The sequence below is a fragment of the Rhinopithecus bieti genome, unplaced genomic scaffold, assembly GCF_001698545.2.
Source record: "Rhinopithecus bieti isolate Rb0 unplaced genomic scaffold, ASM169854v2 scaffold_26546, whole genome shotgun sequence".
NCBI classification, from domain to species: Eukaryota; Metazoa; Chordata; class Mammalia; order Primates; family Cercopithecidae; genus Rhinopithecus; species Rhinopithecus bieti.
Genome location: NW_016812367.1, coordinates 1863881 through 1882010, shown reverse-complemented (window position 1 = coordinate 1882010; position 18130 = coordinate 1863881).

Below are 18130 nucleotides of genomic sequence, written 5' to 3'. Positions count from 1 at the left end.
TCCTGGGTTCACAGCCCCAGACTGTTCTCTCTCTCTCTGCCCAGCTCTGAGACATCCGGTCCCCCTGCCCCGCCCCTGTGCTGCACTCTTTCTGGGAACATGGCCCTTCCTTCTGGGAGTGGACTCTCATCCTTCTTTCTGGCCACCTAGTATCAGAACCTTCTTCCTGAAAAGGAAGATCCAGCCCCTCTCTGTGTACACAGAAATACCAGACATACAACCTGGGCCTTTCCCAAAACACAAGGGTCCACCATCAGTAGCACCTACCCCAACTAGCCAGGTCTACAGAGAGGCAGGGACCCCCAGAATCCATCTCTCTGTGTGGGGCAGTGGCAGCACCAGCTGTAGCAGCAACCTCATCCGGCCTCCAGAAGCAGGGGGACTGGACGCAGGGCTGGGCAGGTTGGAGTCTCAAAGCCAGGGGCAAGGGCAGCTGTGTCTCTGCAGCTCTTTCTCAGGTGTTCAGCCTCTCAGCATGATGCTCGGCTTCCCAGAGGGTTTCTGGGCTCCAGATATCCTTTCAGAAATGCCCTTTCTGTTTACCTGAGCCTGAAAAAACTTCCATTGCTTTGGGTTGTATTTCATTATATTACAGCAAAAGACCCTGCCTTGCCCATCACCTTTTCATTTTAAAAGTCCTATTCTCGTATCTGTTTAATATAAATGTATTAAGTTTAAAACATACATTCCTGCAAAGAAAATATGAAGTAAATTAAAATTCAAATTATGAATCCAAAAGCCTGAAACCAGAAAAGATTTGACAGTATCAAAATTGTAAATGCATGTATATGTCCTTTAAACCAACAATCCCTCCTTTCCTATTCAGCCAGTAGAGCCTGGAGATTAGAGGCCTTTCCAAATCAGGGTATAGAAACCTTCCCCACATGTGCTTCTCCTCTTTTCTATTTTTGTTCTCACAGCTATAGAGTATCCCACAGTCCTGACAGGCCCATCCCACAGTCCTGACAGGCCCTAGTTCGTTGAGCCAGACCCTTACGGGCAGACACCTGAGTTGTTTTCAATCTTTTGCTCTTGTAGTGCAGTGAATAACTTTACACCTATGTCATCGAGTTAGTACAAGGGGGAGCATGCATGCAATAAATCTATCAAGGGAGAAAACAAGATACGGAACAGTCCATGGGACATACTAGGTTTTGTACAAGAAAGAAAATAAGAATATGTTTTCATATTTGTTATACTTCAAAGCAGAGACTCTGGATGGACAGGCGGAAAGCTGGTAAGCATACCTGCCTCTGTGGCAGGGGTGGGTGGGGCAGCAGGTTAGGGTAGAGACTTCCCATTCACTTTTTTTTTTTTTTTTTTTTGAGACGGAGTCTCCCTCTGTCACCCAGGCTGGAGTGCAATAGCACATCTTGGCTCACTGCAGCTTCCATCTCCCAGGTTCAAGCGATTCTCCTGCCTCAGCCTCCTGAGTAGCTGGGACTACAGGCACAAGCCACCATGCCTGCCTAATTTTTTTTGTATTTTTAGTGGAGATGGGGTGTTACTATGTTGGTCAGGCTGGTCTTGAACTCCTCACCTCAGGGAATCCTCCCGCCACGGTCTCCCAAAGTGCTGGGATTACAGGCATGAGCCACCGCGCCTGGCTCCATTTACCTTTTAAGCTCCTTCTGCTTTTGGAACCATGTGATTGTATTATCTGGTTACAAAACAAAAACATAAATGAATGTAGAGGTGGAACACAGAGGTGACCAAAATCCTGACTGTGGCAGCCAGTGGCTGACTTTGGGGAGCTGCTCCGTACTGTGGTCTTGAGCTGTCTCTTGCACTCCTCGTTCACATGCAGGAGCCAACAGGGAGCTGGAGAGGGGGTGGGGATAGTACCCAAGAGTGCAGACCCCTGCCCAGCTGTGTGCACATGCACGCAGCTGCCAGCAGCAACCAGAGCCACTCCTGGCGTCCTGTGTCAAGTCCACAGTGTTCTGGAGTGGTGATGAGGGGCCTCTCCCTCAAACTGGACACCTTAAATCCCACCACTTAGGGAAGACTCCAGAGAGGACTGCCCGGATTGAGAAACTGCCCAGTGACATATAGACACGGCCTGACCCAAGCGGTGACTGCTTCCTACCTGCACAGACACCACTTGACCCACACACGGGAGACCAGCAGAGCAGCCCACACCCTTGTCCCCAGATCCTGGCACCCTGAAGAAGCTGAGCAGAGCACACACAATTAAAATCTCCCCTCTGTAGCCCGAGGAGGGACCTGGGCTTTGGGGAGGGCACCAGGAGCGGGTGGCTGGGGGCAGGGCCATGTTCCCTTTCTGTCTCTCGTTGCCTTTGTTCGAAGATAAACATGCCTCGGCCTCCTTCCCCTACCTGAAAGCCGCTTCTGCCGGCGAGAGAAATCGTACACAATCTCTGCTCTGGATGTACAAAAAAGTCTGAAATTGCTTGGAGACCAGGCAGGAGGGAGCGGGGCGAGGCTGGGGGATCCGGGCGGGTAATTGCGGGTCATCCATCTGCCCTGTCGGAGGCGCCGGCTCCACAGCCTTGGCAGAGAGGACTCCATGAATTTGCTTTTTCCCCACATCTTGCATTACTTACTCTTTCCTCAGCAGCCACCACCTCCTAAAACTACCCTCAAGCATGATAAACAGGAGACATTCGGAACTGGTGAGAAAACCCCAAAATGATGCACTTGGCCATTCTCAAGGTTCCTGAGCCGAATCTGCTTTGGGGGACTGGGGGGTTTCCACCGGCCCCCCAGCACTGCTGAGGACACCAGGGCTGCAGCATGGAGGGGTTCTCAGTCTTTCCCTCCTTCACCCTGCTCAGGGATTGACCCTGGAAGGCGGCCTCTGAATCGGCCTTAGGGCTTAGAAGCTACCAGAACCTGCTCTGCCCGCCTGCATTCCTCCAGGTAGCCCACCAGTGACCCTTGAGTTGGGTTCCACCTGGCCTAGAACCAGTTATCTGCCTGACTTGAAGTGAGGGGTGGAGAACAGGGGGCTGGGGTGATGGGTAATGCGACATTGGAATGATCTGCCCAGCTCCCCGGCAGGATGCAGGACCAAAGGCCTCCCTGACCGCAGCCCCACGGGGGACTAACAAGACCAGAGCTTCCTGCTCCTTGTGCGGAGGAGCGGCACCTGCTCAGAAGCGGGGGGCCCAGCTCTGGAGTCTTTTACCCGGGAAACACAGGCCACCGTGAGCCCTGAGCGCAGTCTTGTCACCTCCGCGGGTCTTGGCTTCCCCATTGAACAGTGTGAGCAGCACCGTGACAACAATCGCAGGGAATACGTATTTCTCACATAGAACGTGCCAGGCCTGGCCCAAGCACTTGATGTGGAGGCTCTCAACTCCCGGCCGAGGTCGGCCGCAGGGTCAGGCTGTGCCATGGCCGGGTGCAGCCGGCAGGGTCTGTCTGTAAATAACAACTGTTATTTACAGTCTATCAAGCCTCCATTAAAGCCAGAGGCTTTCAGAGTCAAAAGGGGCCCTAGAGGCCATGCAGGCTCACCTTCTGTCTCTCAACACCCCAAACTCATGCCTGAGGAGGCTGAGGGACTTTCCTGGGGGCACACAGAGGTGGGGCAGACAGGGACAAGAGTGTGGGTCTCCAGGCTGGCCATGCGGCCGCCTGACCTTCCTCTCTTCCCTGGCCCCGGAGGCAGGGAGTAGGGGCACACAGGCCTCCACCCCTGGTCTAGGAGGTGTCAGCAGTGGGAGAAGGCTAAGATCCTGGGGTTGCGCTGCTCTTGCCCTGCCCTTTGGTGGGCTTTGTCCTAGGCTTCTCCTGGTGTGGAAGGCTGGGGCAGCCCCTGGAGACTCCCCGCTCCCCTTCACGACGGACTCCCCCTCACCCTTTCCAGCCTCCTCTGCCTATGAGAGAGGTGGGAGTGAACCCCAGCCGTGGCCCTCTCCATGCTGCCCATCACCAGTGACTGCGAAGGACGGAGCAGCTGGGGGAGCTCACGCCGCCTGCCACTGGGGATGGTTCTGGTCTCAGCCTGCAGGGCATGAGGGACCCCGGGCCTGGGGCCTGTGGGAGAAGTTGTGTCTCTCAGTTCTGGGGGCAGCAGGGGCTGAAACCCCTGCCGGCAGCCTCATCACCTTTTCAAGGGTAGAGCTTGCAAACTCTCATGCCCATAGCCAAGCCAGCCAGGTGGGGACAGCCCAGGATGGGCCCCTGGGGCTCCAGCTGACAGAAGCATTCGCAAGACAGGCCAGTATGGGTGGCCGTGCTGCATTTTGAAGAAGAATTGGAATCCCGGGCTTTTAAAATAGGAAATGTCCTGAGTTGTAGGCACTGCCAGTCACACGTGACCCATGAGCCCGTCCTGCGGGGGTGCCCCCGGCTCCCAGGATCCAGGCCCTCTGTGTGCTGGGGCTGTGCTGGGGCCGGGAGGGGAGGCACTCCACTCACTCACACACCAGAGGCTCCCATGAGGAGGCCCTGTGTCCCTAAGGTGGGAGCAGGGGCTGGGGAGGTCGGGCGGTTTGCCGGGACCACAGGCTGAACAACAGCTCCCACTCCCTTCAGAGCCTGTGCTTTCCAGGCCCTTCCCCCAAAGCCACCACTGCCAGAGGGTGCTGGGATGCCCCTTCCTTTGCCTCCTGCACGCTGGGTCCTTTGATGTGCCCCTGTCTCTGCCAGGAGCTCAGGATGGAACCCCAGACATGGCCAACCACTCCTCAGCAGGCCAGCCTCAGTCCTCTGTCAAGGCAGGGTTCCTGGCCCACAGGTCTGTCACTCCTGTCCTGGCTTGGGTACTGAGCTGTTTCGCCCCTTACCTCTGTCTACTCGATGTCCTTAGGTGGGTACCTTGGCAGGATTCCTGAGGCAGGACATAGTCCCCCTCAGGGCCCTGATGGGCCCCAGTTCCTCATCTGAGCCCCAGTTTCCCAGCCTGTGAGATGGTGCTGATAACCCAGCCATCGGATTCCCGGGGCTGCAGAGGGTGCTGCGGGGTCCAGCATCTTCCCTCACAGGGAAGGAAGGGGGTCCGTGCAGACTCCTCTCATGGGCCTCAGGTTAATAGGCCTCAGATTTGGACTGGAGACTCACAGAGATGCTCTGTCGGGATGGAGAAGAGAAGATGGGTGTCACTTTGCATAGCTGTGGCCATCTCGCCTGTCTTCTCCCTCGTTCCCTGGGGAATCTCTTGGCACCCCTATGAACTCCGTCCACAGGATCTGTCCAGAACCCAGCCCCACCTTCTGCCTCCCTTGGGCCCTGTGGGCTGAGGGCCGTGTCTTAGCATCTCCTTCCCTGTCCCGGGAAGAGAGAAGCCCCTCCTTCCCCGGCCTCCCGCACCCCAGCCCCTTGACCCAGCTTAGCGTTCTCAGCACACACCCCCACCTGGCTCATTGGATGGCTGCTTAGTGCTTCTCTACTTCGCCTCCAGTGCAACTGGCTATAAAACAGACCCCATGTCTGTTTTGTTCCCTGACATCTCCCCAGTGCCTGGCCCCTAAGTAGGAGCTCTGGAAACACGTGCTGAATGAATGAGTGAATGAATGAATTGTTAAATGTAAACATTTAAGTTATCCCGCAGTTCCTGTAACACTATGGGGAATTTCTGGCATTTTTAACATATGAGGACCCAAAACATAGTTTTACTGGAGAGTCTCCTTTCTCAAGAAGCTCCCAGCAGGAGCATGATGGTGGGTGGCTGAGTCCAGAGGTTCTGCCCACCCTAGGGAAGGAGGAAGACAGCACAGATGTGCTCAGTGCCAGGGGGCAAGAAAGTCCCCCCGACAGAGGGGAGGCAGCTTGGTCTATGGCCCTGGGGGCTCAGGGCAATGCCCTACAGAAGTTCCGGTGCAGGAATCCCAACACAAGATTATTCACTGTGACACAGGCCTAGAGGAGAATCTTCAGAAAGGGCATTTACAGGGTGTGTGGGAGCTGTTAAGCTCACTTGAGGAAGGAAGAGCAAGGAAAAGAGAATGGTGCAGACACAAACACACGGACAGGGTGTGCTGGGTGAATGGGCTTTCCTCCTCCTGGGACGTCACAGGTTCTGTTTAAGAGAAGGGCAAAAGGGGCTGGGCACAGTGGCTCACATCTGTAATCCCAGCACTTTGGGAGACCAAGGCAGGTGGATCACTTGAGGCCAGGAGTTAGGGACCAGCCTGGCTGACATGGCAAAACCCCATGTCTACTAAAAATACAAAAATTAGCTGGGCGTGGTGGTGGTGCACCTGTAATTCCAGTTACTTGGGAGGCTGAGACAGAAGAATCCCTTGAACCAGAGAGGTGGAGGTTGCAATGAGCCGAGATTGTGCCACTGCACTCCAGCCCGGGAGACAGAGCGAGAGTCTGTCAAGGGAAGGGGAGGGGAGGGGAGGGGAGGGCAAAAGGTAGGCAGTTGGCAGACACTGGATTAAACAAAGTTAGATTAATTTTGTCACTGCAGCTATGAGACTCGCCAGAGCCTTTATTGGGATATAGAGTGCCCCATTTCCAAAACTGATTTGTTTCATGGAGGACGTGGAGGGCTCAGAGGGCCATCTAGACCACCTTGGGAATTAGGAATTACTGACAAGAGCACAGGGGCACATGGCAGCCAGGGATGGGGGTAGGGACAGGAGGGATGCTACTGGAAAATGAAGCTGAGGTCCATTTGCAAACTCTTTGAATGCCCTGCTTCCAGGAAAAGGCTGCTATAGCTGAGCATTGCACTGCTACAAGGAACACCAACCCCAGAAACTACAACCTGAATGGTGGCTCCTGGAGCTGTGCAGTGCACACTCTGAACATCTGTCCATGGCAGCATGCCCACAGGTCAAGGCTCATTCGGCCCCAGTGAATTGCTGCCAAGTGGGAAGATGCTATAGACTAGTGTCCACCAATATCGAAACTGTTAAAACTAGTGGTCACAGAAGACTGTAATTCTCAGCCTTTGGGGTGTGGATGGGCCACATGACTAGTTTCAGTCAATGACAAGTGAGCAGAAGTCAGATGATGTCACATGCTGAAGCTGTGCAATGTCCCTGCACTCTTCTTCTGTCTCTTCTTTCCCAGAAGCAGCAACTGACAAGGCCATGTGTCTCAGATGCCACTTAAAGATGGTGGTGCCTCCATCAGCCTGGTTCCCTAAGTGACTCTGTGGAGCAGAGTGCCCTGGCTACCCGCACTGAATATGTGGTGTGCATAAGAAATAAAGACCTGTGTGGTAAGCTCCTGTGACTTGGAGGTGCTTGTTACTGTGGCATAGCTCAGCCTATCCTGACCTACACAGAAATAGACCTAAATGTTGTCCTGACTTGTGATTTTGAAAAGAAATCTTCTGGTGTTAAACATTGGAGACAGGATAAAAATACTACCAATATAGCGCAGACCAAGCAGAATCCCTCTGCGGGAGAGGCGTGGCCCCACGGGCCACTGGTTTGCAGCCCACCCACCATCACAGGCTCAGCTGTAGGACCTCAGAGGACCGTACATAGAACGTGAGCTAACTCATTTTTCTGTACTTTCCCATGCAATCTCAGATCTACTTGTGGGCGTATCGGGACAGAATGAGACTCTCTGCTCTATGATTAACTGGAAGAGATTGCCTGGTTACAAACAGAGAAAAAGAAGGCAATTCTATGGCTCTTTTAGAAGCTGCTGAAAAGCAGTATTTGGGCATTTGAACGCCTGTGGGCCAGCAGCTATGAGACGAGGGCTGAATCAGACTTCAGGATGCAGGAAACGGGGTTAAGAACTCATGGTTCAAATTTCAGCTCTGCCATTTGGTATGTAACCTTGGGCATGTCACCTCACCTCTCTGAGCCCATTTCCTTGTTGGGAGGTTGGGAATCATCATAGAAACCACTTCTCAGGGATGTTGACAGGAGCAAGGGAGGTATGTGGCCAGTCGGGTGGTTCCTAGTCTCCTGGGGCATCCCTGCCTGCATGGAGGAGGCTCATCCAGGGAAGGGGCCAGGATGGCCCTGAGACACAGGTTTCTTGGGGCCAGTCAGTTACAGTCTGGCTGTATGCGTTTCCTGTGGCTGCTGTCACAAATTCCTACAAGTGTGGTGACTTTTTTTTTTTTCCATTTTTAAATATTGTGGTTAAAAAAAGCCCATGTAACATGAAATGTGCCATGCCAGCCGTTTGTAAGTGTATGGTCTGGTGCTAAGTATCTTCATATTGTGCAACAGATCCTCAGAACTTTTTCATCTTGCAAAACTGAAACTCTCTAACTTGGTGACTTTTGAAACAATGCATTTATTCTCTTACAGCTCTGGAAGCCAGAAGTCCAAAATCATTGTCACTGGGCTAAAGTCAAGGTGTTGACGGGCTGGCTCCTGCTGGAGGTTGCAGGGAGGATCCATTTCCCGGACTTCTGTAGCTTCCGGAGCTGCCTGCATTCTTTGGCAGAATTCCACTTCCTTACATCACTCCAACCTCTTGCTTTTGTTGTCACAGCTCCCACTTCTGGTGTCAAATCTCCCCCTGCCTCCCGATTGTAAGGACATTTGTGATTACACTTAGGGCCCACCCAGATAATCCAGGGTAACCCTTCCTTCTCAAGATCCTCAACTCCATTGCATATGCAAAGCCCCCTTTACCAGGCAGGGTACCATACTCGCGTGTCCAGGAATTGGGACTTGCATGTCTTTGGGGGCCGCTCTTCGCCTAACACCCCGGCTACGGTGGTCCGCTTTGGGCCCGAGGTGCCTTCCCTGGCAGCTAGGACAAGCAGGGTCCCAGAGGAAAATGCCAAGTGGGGCCCCATGGAGTAGCAGGACTTGGGGACAAGCCTGGTTCTGTCTCCTGATCTGTCTCTCGCAGTCTGGAAACATACAGGTGCCTTCCTCTGGTCCTTCCTCGTCCACTGCAAGGCATGTTCCTTCCTTCCACCCCTCCGCTTCCTCAGGTGACAGTACCTACCCCAGGACCATTCACGGAACTAACAAAGCACTGGACATACAGACAAAAACTGCTTCTTTTCTGAAGCTCCCATCCTAGTGAGGGAGAGTGAAGAAGCTGGGTACATGATGTGGGAGGCAGTGAAGCGCACTAAGGAGAGCAAGCAGGGACAGGGAGAGCAGGGCAGGGCAGGCCCGGGCTGTGAAGATGCAGCCCACACACATTTATCAAGCACCTACCAGGCTCTAGGGCCTGGGACACAGCCGAGAATGAGACAGACCCAGCCCTGTCCCGGAGGACCACCTATTTTAGCAGGGGGATGAAGCCGATGAGGAAATGAATGGAGCACGTGCAGAAGGCAGTGAGGCTGGGAGGAACCACAGCAGGGCCCTGGGCTCAGGATTGATGGGGCTGCTGCAGATGGGGCAGTCAAGGAGCGCCTCTCGGAGGAGGTGATTGGGGACTGACAGAGACGGCTCCAAGTTGAGGGGACAGCAACTGCTGTGGGGGTGATGCACCTCAATAGGCGTGCGTATCTGGGTGGCAGGAGCTCAGAAGAGCATGTCGGCGGCAGTAAGGATGTCCTGGGACAGTAAGGATTGTCCTGGGACAGGGGCTTCCCATCCCACCTGCTGTGCCCAGGCTTTTAAGCCCAGCACTGAAGACACCTGAGACAGACCCAAGAGAAAGGCCTGCCCACGCCTGGTGGCCACTCCAGACAGAATGAGGACAGGACCCTGCACGGGTGGAACGGCCCAGGCCTGGAGCAGCCCCTCTCAAGGAGGAGCCTGCCTTGTCCTCCACTCCTGCGCGGAGCCCTGTTCCCTCACGCGGGCTGGCTTCTTTAACGAGACCATCTGTCTGGCTTTCCTCCCTCGGCTGAGCCTGATGGTACCATCCATCTCCCCCAGCCCCATCTCCCGTCTGTCTGTCACCGCCCGGCCCCCACCATCCCTGCCCAGCTCTGAGGGGGCCTCGGCAGGTCTGGCCTTCGTGTTTACTCTTCTCATCTGGCCACATCTGGCCCCCGTGCTGAGTCACCCGCTCCATCTGCCTGTCCTCGCTGTTGGACGGTGGCCATCTCCTTCCTGGCTCTCCCGGAGCCACGTGGCAGCCCACGCGTGGAGCGGGTGCCAGAGCCAGCACACGCGTGGGGATGTGACTGTGAGCGGCTTGGTGCCAGCCTGCATCCCAGGAGGGGCCCCTCAAGGACAGCTCCCACTGGAGGCCTCCCCCGCAGCCCTGGAGGGTCTGGTGGTCCATTTGACGAGTCTCAAAGAGACCAAAGAGACTCACAGAGACAAAGGCCACAGCCTTGCCGAGGCACAAATGGAGATGCCTGGTATCAAGGCTGTGTCTAAACCCAGCTCTGCTGGATGCCAGAGCCTTTCAATTCTGCATCTGAGCGTGGAAGTAGGAAGAGGGTGGGCATTTCAGAAGGGTGTGGGGGCAGGAGGCAGCCTGGAAGCAAACAAGAGTCACAAGCCTGGGATCCGAGGCCCTGCAGGGCTGGACCCAGAGCTCTGAATCTGGGTGGGTTACTTAGCCTTTTCTAGCCTGACTTCCTGCTCATATTTTGAAAAATAAACCAGTTGCACTGAGGTAATACAATACCATCACCTACCCCTCAGGCCAGCCTGGAATAGCATCCCTTCCTCTGACAACAGCACCCCAAATTTTCCTTAAGCCCCATCTCAATCCCTGAGATTTGGGAAGGGCTGACAGGAGAAGACATGCGACCAAAGATTAGACAATCCAAGCACTGCAAACTCAGCCCCACCCCCACTTCAGTGCTTGGCTTGGGGTCAGGTGGGCGCCAAGCTGGGTTAGTCAGGGCCAGAACCTTTGCTGAACTTAACTCCCCTCCCCTCCCCTCCCTTATTCCCCCTCCCTTCCCTTTCCCTTTCTTTTTTGTTTTTTTGGAGACAGGGTCTTGCTCTGTTGCCCAGGCTGGAGTGTAGTGGTGCAATCACAGTTCCCTGCAGCCTCAGACTCCTGGACTCAAGTGATCCTCCTGCCTCAGCCTCCCAAAGTGTGGGGATTACAGGCATACTCTGCTGTGCCCAGCCTGCTGTAACGTTTCTAAGGAAGGGGTGCTCCTTGCCCCTGGGTCTGTGAGAGTGAGCAGGCTGTGAGCTAGAGCTACTGGTGGCTGCCATGTGGTGAGAGCCCGCCTGTGAGGAAAACCAGCAGAGAGGAGAGCAGAGCCAAAGCAGGGAGAATAAGAGCAGTCCTAGCAAGCCCCTGGATCCAGCTGGGCCTGAAGCCAGATCCACTTCTGGACTTTTCAGTAACCGATGCCAATACATGCCTTTTATAACAGAGCCTGAATTGGGTTCTGTCATTTGCAACCGAAGAGTTGTATGTGCTATATTCCTGAAAGGGACAAACACGTGCCTGATACACAGTAGGCTCTCAGTACATGTGGAAGATAAGACCTTTGTGAGAACAGCCAGTCTCAAGACATAGTCTATGATTTCCTGGGTATAACACTCCGCACATGGCAGAATTATAGAGATGGCAAGTAGGCTTGTGGCTGCCGGGAGCTAGGGCTGGTGGAGGGTGGAGGTGGGTGTGACATCTTCACGGGGATGGGACAGGTCTGGATCTTGGGTGCTGTGGTGGCTTCATGATCTCCACATGTGACAAAATGACGTAGAGCCGTATGCATACCCTGTGCCAATGTTGGTTTCCTGGTCTGGTATTGTACTAGAGTTATGTAAGATAGAACCATTGGGAGAAACCCAGTAAAGGGTACAACGGCACCTCTCTGTACTATTTTTGCAAGTTCCTGTGAATCTGTAATAATTTCAAAATAAAAAGTTATAAAGAAGAAGTTCTTTGTAGGCATACTACCCAGCAGCTCTTGGACCCCAAAAGGCAGAGCATGGGCATTGAAAGCAGATGAAGCGCCCGGCGCGGTGGCTCACGCCTGTAATCCCAGCACTTTGGGAGGCCAAGGACAGGCCGCGATCACGGAGGGTCAGGAGCATCGAGACCATCCTGGCCTACACACGGTGCAAACCATCTCTACCAAAAACTACAAAAAACTACCGGGCGAGGTGGCGGTCCGCCTGTAGTTCCAGGGCTACTCGGGGGAGGCTGAGGCAGGCGAAATGGGCCCCGTCAAACCCGGGAGGCGGAGCTTGCAGTGAGCTGAGATCGGCCACTGCACTCCAGCCTGGAAGACAGAGCGAGAGCTCCACGCTCCAAAAGAAAAAAAAAAAAAAAAAATGAAAGCAGATGAAGCAGAGCTCAAAGTCTGAGCATGGCCTGTTCAGCCTGCTTAAGTCGGTCTTGAAATTAGGTCGGACCAGAGCTCAAATGCTGCAGCATGCGCCTGTTCACCTGCTAAGTCTGCGTCTTGAAAATTAGGTGCGACCAGGAAGCCCTCAAACTCAAATCTGAGCATGGCTGTTCACCTGCTAAGTGGTCTTGAAATTAGGTGGACCAGAGCTCAAATCTGAGCATGGCTGTTCACCTGCTAAGTGGTCTTGGGTCAGTCACGTCTCTCCTCCTGCCCTCAGCATTCTCATCCGTGGAGTGGGGCTCACTGGGGCTCATAGGCCTGCCCCATGGGGTGGTGATGACAGAGTATACAATCAAGACAGTGCTCTGTCTTGCTCAGGACCTGGCTATGGGAGGCGATAAACTTCAGCAGCAGAAGCAGCGGGCCATCAACACTGGGGGCCTCGCACGGACCTGGCAAGGTCATGGGTTCTGAGCCAGCCTCCCTGGGCTTGAGTCCTGGCTCTGCTGCTCCCTGCCTGGGTGACCTGGGGCAGGCTACTTGACTTCTCTGGCCCTCAGCGTTTCCATCTGTACAATGGAGATAATCATAGTGCTTATCACGTATGCTACTTTTGAGGATTATTTTTTGTAGAGACAGGTTCTCCCTATGTTCCCCCATGTGGCTGATCTTGAACTCCTGGCCTCAGGCGAGCCTCCCAACTCGGCCTCCCAAAGCTCTGGGATTTCAGGTGTGAGCCATGTAGCCTGGTCTGCTTTTGAGGATTAAATGAGGTAGTGCCACTGAGGCCCCTAGGGCAGAACCTGACACTTGGCAGGGACAGTAGCCCTTTGGGGTGCGGAGAATGGCCCCATGGGTGGGAGTGGGGGGACCCTGGCCATGCAGCGAGATCTGTTGCAGCATTGCCAGGAAAGCTCTCACTTCCTGGGGATCAGCACCCTCAGGAGCTTCCCCTTCAAGATCCCACAGCCAATGATTAATCCCACTCCGGCCAAGCAGAAAATCTGATCCGAAGCACCTAAGGAGGCGGAGGGACCCCTGCCCAGAGAACCCAGGCTCCCGCCTTCCTTCTCCTGGTCCTCCCTGAGGAGGGAGAGCACAAACCTGAAGTGGAATCTGCATGGAATGGACTTCGAGGTACAGCCTCTGAGAATAAAGGAAAGGATACAGTGTTTGTGGTCAGTGAAAGAATTCTGGGGACAGTCGGGGCTCAGTGGGTTGCTTGAGGGAGGCTAGAGATGTTCCTCTGTCTCCAAACATGCATTTCATGGTCTGTCATGGTTTTAGGATCCCTAGAATTCCATCGCTGAGCTCATCCCTGGGTTAAACACTGCCCACTCCTGCGTTCTGTTCTTTTCAAACTAGAGGAGTAACATATTAAGCCATGAATGTGTGAACTAATTTATGACAGGGTCTGGGGTGAGGCATGCTCAAAGCAGATGGAGGAAGGGCAGGAGAGGCACAGCAACGGGGAGGGGAGGGTTGGGGGTAAGGAATGGTGCCTAAGGCAAACTTTGCCTGTGCTGGCTGGCTCTTGGTGATAATCTATTTAAAGGCCTCCCCTGGCTGTTCTCGTTGATGTAGATCCATTTGAGCAGTTTCAGGGCTGCCGTCTTTATTTAATGCAGCTCCGAGCCTGATGCGCAGGGCCCAGAGCTGAGCGGAGGCTGGCTCCTGGCAATGCTTAATAGCAAGGTGAGAACGTGGAGCTCCTGAGTAGGGGAGGGGTGACGTCAGGCAGCAAGGGCTGGGCCGGCTGGGCTCCACAACCTGCTCCTTGCTGCTGCTGGAAGGATGGAGCAGGCTGGAGGTGGAAATTCCCACCTCGGAGTCAGCACTTAGGAGAAGGGAATCTCAATGTCAAATGAGCTGACGATTCAGTGGGATGGGAGAGGCTTTATTGAATAATGGCTGAGGATAAGCCAGCATGGCTTCAGCCAACAAGAAATACGTTGGGTCATGGAGTAGTCTAGCGTCAGGTACGGCTGAATCCAGGACTCCCTGTGAGAACATCTAACAGTTCCTGAGACCACATGCTTCCTGTTGAACAGGCTGGGGGAGCATGTCTGGGGCCAGGCATTCCCTGCAAAAGTCCCAAGGTCCTTTCTGATTGGTCTGGCTTGGGTCACATGCCGCTTCCCTAAACCAAACACTGTGGCCAGGAGGATGGGATAGGCTGATTGTCTCGGCCCACTCCAAAGGACCAAGTGAAGAGGGGAGGGAGGTCAGTTCCATCCAAGCCTCGCAGAGGGCAGGAGGCCCCGGAGCAGGGCCGGCCTAGGAAGCAAGCAGACGCTGGCTCATGGCAATGCTGAACCTGTGTCCACACACCTCATCCAACGTACCCCTCTCAGCTGCCTCTGCAGATACTTCTTCAGATGAGAGCACTGAAGTAGAGGGACTTACCCAACACCCAGAGGAGGATTCCAGCTAAAGTAGAATCCAGATAAAGGATTTTATTTTATTCTCAGTTCTTTCCAGCACCTCCTGGTCCAGCTGGCACTGATCTCCTGTCCCATGTTCCCTGCCCCTGATATTCCAGAGTACTTGGACTCCTAGGTTTGGGACTGGAAAAGGATCTTAGAGTCTGTTGTCTCCAGTCTCTTTGAGTAATGTACCTAGGGTCACACAGCCCACGAAGAGCAGAACGGGGACTAGAATCCACATCTAATAGGACAGCTTGTCACTTACCTTGTGTCTGCCTCACTGCTTGGGAGTCTGGTCTTAACTGTGTGGCCCTGGTCTTTATCTGCTTGCCAACCTTAGTTTCCCATCTCCCCATGGTGAGGGTGTGAGGGTATCCCCGAGGGCCCCCTAGAGCTCCCCAGGCTCAGCCCCGATTGATGGTCTGCACTTTCCTGGGTCTCCATGCGTCGCGGTTTGCATGTCTTACTCCTCCTTGACATCATTTTCTTTCTAGATAATTGCTTTGTTCTAATTCTTTAGAGGTAATTTTCTTCTGTTACTTTATTTCTACAGTTAACACCCTCCAATTAATTTCATAGCTCTTGAAAGTTCTCACATAAGTTGCCCTCACAAACCCTTCCAGTTTAACCGTCGTGTGCAACAGCAGCGTCTCAGCGTCTCCGACAACACAGCCATCTATTCACGCCTACTGCATCTGAGCACATCGGTTGCATTTGATCTTCATAATAACCTTAGGAGAGTAGCCTGCTTTTACAGAGAGGAAAAATTCAGACTCAAAGAGGTAAAACAGTCTGCTCCAGGACTGTAGTACAGGCAAAGCTGGGATTTGAACCTCCACCTCCAGCTGCTGGCCTGAGTCAACAGCTGCTCCAGATTCGAGGGGGAGTACATGGTGGCTGTCAGGTCCCAGGTGCACGTCTGTCCTACTGGGGTGGACCCACTGGCTCCACCTCTGGCGATTCCCTACAACCTGCCCCTGGATCCTACACAGAGAAGCTTCCCTGGCAGGCGGGAGGAAATGAAATCCAGGCGAAACACAGGGTCTCAGCATCCGTGCATGGATGGGGAAAAGACAGTAGTGGTTATAGCATCTCTGGGGGAGAAGAGGAAAGAAAACCTAACACCAACTACATTTGAAGAGAAATAATAAATGATTTCAAATTCTATTTTCTTATCGCTCTCAGTACATCTCCTGGTGCTATTTTATCTAGTAAATAGGAGACCTAGTTGTTATTCTCAATTATGATATTAATTCTCCCGGTGACCCTGGGCAACTTACCTCCCTTCTCTGAGCTGGTTTCTCTATCACCACCCACTCAAGGACAAAAAGATGTTCTCGCAGGAAGGAAGCGCCCCGTGTCTGGAACAGACCTGGGCCCTCGTTTACCCAGCAGGTGCTGCTGGTGTGGGCGGGGGTGGCCTGCAAGGGGTGGACAGACCGCAGTCCCCGGTGCCTGCTCTCAACCTCTCTCTCCTTCTTCCTAACCACAGACCTGACCCTCCTGACCGTGTTTGCACTTCTTAGCTTCACAGATCCTTCTGCCAACCTCCCTGTCCTGTTAGATTCTGGAATTTTCCCCTGCCCCTTCCTCCCAGAGTTGGGGGAAGGGTAACAGCAAACCCCAGCTGGGCAACAACTTCCGCCACCATGTGCTTGGTTCGATACTGTTTTCCTATTTTTCCAGCCATCTCCCTCCTTGAGGGGAGGTTGCCACGGGCGATCGGCCCAGCCTGTGTTTACCTCGGCACTCTGCGCCTCCTCTCCTGCATCCTGCAGGGGCTCCCCAGCCATCTGGAATGGGGCCCACAGCTCCCCTCTCCCCCACGTGCCAGCCGAGAAGGCCGGTTTGGGCACCGCGTGGGAGGCCCAAGCTTCCCGCCAACATGGGCAACTGAATTTGGAAAACAGCTCATCACCAACGAAGAAAAAAAAATAAAAATAAAAATAATGAACTGCAGAGACCCCGGGCTGGGGTTTGGCAAACACCAATGGAAACAAGTCCCCTATGAAAAAGTCTGATGATTTTTGCTCTTGTTCAGAACTGAAGACTAATTCTAAAATATTGGTCGTCAGGAAAGAGAGGTTCCGGGTGGGGCCACAAGCTAGTTCCAGTCTGCAGGAGACCCAGGGCTTTGTAGCCCGGGAGACTCAGCGCTCACACATGCAAAGCACACCTGGAGGACCCTGGATAGACAGTGCTATGAGGCAGGCAGGATGAGTGGACCTTGGTTGCTGCTTTTAATGGAGAGGGAAGCTCAGGCTCAGGGACATGATCATTTCTGGGCAGATCTGGGTCCTCATCTGTGATAGTCTGAGGCTCCCATCATAGCTTAGGGAGGACTTCAGGTCATATTTGTACCAAATCCTCTCCTGAACCCCAGGGCGACCGTTAAAATATTTAACAACCCGAGGTGCCAGGGCGCTGAGCCAGTGGGGCTGTAGCCAGACCAGCCACTGGATAGGGCAGGTCCCGGAGGCCCTGGAGGCTGGGGGTAGGGGCGGGGTGGCCAGGACAGAGGAGTAGAGGCCTCCGGGGCCAGAGGCAGCAGCTACTCACCACCTGGGATGGAAGTGATTTAATATTTTAGCAGCTGCCTTGCCCCATCAAGTGCCCCGGGTGGTTGCCAGTGCTGTTCCAACCAGCACCTGGCTATGACCCAGCACGCATCTTCCATAGCAGCAAAGTCAAACCTGCCTCGCCGTGCGGCTTCTGGGCCTCATTTCCACAGGCCTGGGGGACCTCGGGAAGGCGGGATGAGAGGCTCTGGGGTCACTTTCTGGTGCTCTATGCGGATAAGAGGACCCTTGTCCAGTGTTTGGCCTAGAGCCTGGCATGAGGTTACTGCTCAAGAAGGCTTCACTGCATTTAAAATTTCCAAACCTGGGCTTCTGCCTGCCCCTGCCCCTCTCTTGTGAGAAACATGACCATCAAGTAAACAGGCAAGCATCTGCACATCCAGGCAGAGCACAGTGGCTGTGGCCACCATTGCCCCCCAGCCCAGGCCTCATTTCAGGAGCAGCCTTGCAGCCGGCTGGTGAAGCCCCGCACATAGGACAGAGTCCTTTCTCAGGGCTACCTCTTGTATGAGAAGGTGAAGATGCCTTCACAACCTGGTTCATTCACCTGCTAAGCCCCCACCACCCGCAGCTAGGCTCTGGGGTCCTGGCCAGGCCTCACACCCACCTAAGATGAGACAGGGTGTGGCAGAAGAAGGGACCCGGCTTTTTGAAGGAAGCCCTTCCATAGCAGAGCCCTGAGCAGCATTGGGGTCTCCTGAGGAGCCGCCTGCAAGAAGCCTTCTCCTTTGAACAGAAGACTGCGAGGGAAGTGGGTTGGAGATTGGGGGCGGAGGAGGGAATGGTGATCTTGGAGGGAACATTACAGAGGTGGCTCCTCTGGTCCCTGGCCAGGATAACCACCTCCTCTCCCGGTTGCAATCAAAGAGTGGGTGGCCCTGCAGCTCCTGCATCAGAAGCACCTGGGCATATGCTTGTTAAACCCTCAGACTCTAGGCCCTGGGTGGCGTCCGTCCAGCCAAGTGAGCATCACTGGGGCAGGGCCATGAAGATGACCTTTCAAAAAATGACTGCAGCGATTGATGCTCTTGCTTCCAAACATTTGA